This window comes from Vombatus ursinus, unplaced genomic scaffold, assembly GCF_900497805.2.
Source record: "Vombatus ursinus unplaced genomic scaffold, bare-nosed wombat genome assembly UNPS02014867.1, whole genome shotgun sequence".
Lineage (NCBI taxonomy): Eukaryota > Metazoa > Chordata > Mammalia > Diprotodontia > Vombatidae > Vombatus > Vombatus ursinus.
The window spans coordinates 2,747,874-2,751,155 of record NW_020954645.1 but is presented as its reverse complement, the minus strand read 5'-3'; the positions used below and the strand labels follow the sequence as shown (position 1 = coordinate 2,751,155).

Sequence of the window (3,282 nt, the reverse complement as noted above, 5' to 3'; positions counted from 1 at the left end):
CTGCCTATGACCCAGAAATGACCACTAGTCCACAAAATTGTCATTAAAAAAAAAATGCAAGAGACTAAAAAGGGAAGTAGATGATCAAGAAATCATTAGAACAAAGGTTTGATTAGTGGAGAACTGAGGATCTCGGCCTAGTAGCAGAAATCAACAGTTTGGGGAGGGTACCATCCAGCTTGGAGGTTAGTATGTAAACCTCCTTGATATGTTGTCTATGCAAGCGTTGGGGGGCAAAAGGCCATGGAGGGACAATGAGAGGACTTGAAATCAACTCCCCCAGTCTCCAGCTACTTCCTATTGTGGTAAATAAAGCCACATCCTGGAGTCTAACATTAATGGCAGTGCTCTGTGATGTCCACTACCACTGCCTTCTTTCAGTTGAAGAGAAAGTAGCCTGCCGCCACTTCGATGCAGAGGTACCCATCATAGGTCATATAGATAAGCATAAAGTATAAGGAAGTAGCTGATGACCACTTTGATGATATGCAACACTGTCTGCAGAAGGTGAGGGAAACTCAGCATCTGTTACCCAACAGTTTTGTGCATTTCCATAAGGATGGTTCCATTTGGCCCTGGAACTGGCATGGAGTTGTAGTGAATGCTGACCTGGGAATAATGCAACAAGCTCTCCCAGGCTATCCTGAGGCCTTTATAGAACATTGCTAACAAAAAGACAGACACAAATGCCCCAGCTATTTCCCCAGGTGTATTGATCACTAATCTAGCAAACAGCAATTCTACATTGTTATAGCCAAAATAGAAAGTCATGGGCATCATCATCATGTCTCCTCCTCCCCCATGAACATGAGAGGCTTTAGTGGATGAATGATGGTGGTGGGGCATAGTGCTATTACTATCCATATGGCTCATCCCATGATTGTGTCCAGGGGTGGGGTTCATCTTCCTAGGAAAGGTTGAAAATCAACAGCAGAATCCTCAGATAATAATTTGGCAGTTGGCTACTTTTATTTATTTATTTATTTATTTATTTATTTATTTTTATTTTTTATTAATTTATTTTGATTTATCAATTATCACTTCCATATGCTTTTGAGTTTAAAATTTTTCTACCCCTTCCTCCCCATCACCCTCCCCAAGACAGCGAACAATCTAATACAGGCTATACATTTACATTCCCATTAAACATATTTTCCCATTATTGATGTTGTAAGTAAAAATTAAAACCGATAGGAGGAACCATCAGAAAGAGAAAACAAAATTCAACAGAAGAGAAAAAAAATAGCAATTCAACTTCCATAGTTCTTTTTTTGGATGTGGATAGCATTTTCCATCACAAGGCCTCTGGAGATGTCTTAGATCCTTGTATTGCCAGGAAGGGTTAAGTTTATCAATATTAGTCATCACACAATGGGCTGTTATTTTGTACAACGTTCTCTTGGTTCTGCTCACTTCACTCAGCATCAGACCATACAAGTCTTTCCAGGTGTTTCTGAAGTCAGCCTGTTCATCATTTCTTATAGCACAATAGTATTCCATCACATTCATATACCACAACTTGTTCAGCCATTCCCCAATTGATGGGCATCCTCTCAATTTCCAATTCTTTGCCACCACAAAAAGAGCTGTTATGAATATTTTTGTGCATGTGGGTACTTTTCCCATTTGTGTGATCTCTTTGGGATATAGCCCTAGAAGTGCTATTGCTGGGTCAAAGGGTATGCACATTTTTATAGCCCTTTGGGCACAGTTCCAAATTGCTCTCCAAAATGGTTGGATCATTTCACAACTCCACCAACAATGCATTAGTGTTCCAATTTTCCCACATCTTCTCCAACATTTATCATTTTCCTGTTTTGTCATGTTGGCCAATCTGATAGCTGTGATGTGGTACCTCAGAGTTGTTTTGATTTGCATTTCTCTAATCAATAGTGATTTAGAGCATTTTTTCATATGACTATAGATGGCTTTAATTTCTTCATCTGAGAACTGTCTCTTCATATCCTTTGACCATTTATCAATTGGGGAATGATTTGTATTCTTATAAATTTGACTTAATTCTCTATATGTTTTAGAAATGAGGCCCTTATCAGTGAGACTGGTTATAAAAATTCTTTCCCAATTTTCTACCTTCCTTCTAATCTTCGTTACATTGGCTTTGTTTGTGCAAAAACTTTTCAACTTAATGTAACCAAAATTATCCATTTTGCTTTTTGTAATGTTCTCTATCTCCTGTTTGGTCATGAATTCTTCTGTTCTCCATAGATCTGATAGGTAAATTATTCCTTGCTCTCCCAGTTTGGTTATAGTATCAGCCTTTATATCTAAATCATGAACCCGTTTTGACTTTATTTTGGTATATGGTGTGAGATTTTGGTCTATGCCTAGTTTCTGCCATACTCTTTTCCAGTTTTCCCAGTAGTTTTTTTCAAAGAGCGGGTTCTTATCCAGAAGCTGGGGTCTTTGGGTTTGTCAAATAATAGATTACTATAGTCATTGACTACTGAGTCTTGCATATTTAACCTATTCCACTGATCCACTATTTTTTAGCCAGTATCAAGCAGTTTTGATGATTGCTGCTTTATAATACAATTTAACATCAGGAATGGCTAGGCCACCTTCTCCTGCATTTCTTTTCATTAGTTCCCTTGATATTCTGGACCTTTTGTTCTTCCAAATGAAACTTGTTATTATTTTTTTCTAACTCTGTAAAATAATTTTTTGGTAGTTTGATTGGTATGGCACTGAATAAGTAAATTAGATTAGGTAGAATTGTCATTTTTATTACATTAGCTCAGTCTACCCATGAGCAACTGATGTTTTTCCAATTATTTAGATCTGACTTTATTTGCATGAAAAGTGTTTTGTAATTGTGTTCATAGAGTTCCTGGGTTTGTTTTGGAAGGTAGACTCCTATATATTTTATAATGTCTACAGTAAGTTTAAATGGAATTTCTCTTTCTATCTCTTGCTGTTGGGCTTTGTTGGTAATATATAGAAACGCCAATGATTTATGTGGGTTTATTTTATAGCCTGCAACTTTGCTAAAGTTGTTTATTATTTCAAGTAGTTTTTTACTTGATTTTCTAGGATTCTCTAAGTATAACATCATGTCATCTGCAAAGAGTGATAGCTTTGTTTTTTCTTTGCGTATTCTAATACCTTCAATTTCTTTTTCTTCTCTTATTGCTAAAGCTAGTGTTTCCAGTACGATATTGAATATCAGTGGTGATAAAGGACATCCTTGTTTCACCCCCGATCTTATTGGAAATGCTTCTAGCTTGTCCCCATTACATATTATGCTTGCTGAAGGTTTTAGAT

At 36.7% G+C, this 3,282-nt stretch overlaps 1 pseudogene; it reads right to left on the bottom strand.

Moving 5' to 3' along the window:
• Window positions 1–335: 335 nt before the first annotated feature.
• On the bottom strand, window positions 336–903 carry LOC114027980 (annotated as a pseudogene).
• Window positions 904–3,282: the final 2,379 nt, after the last annotated feature.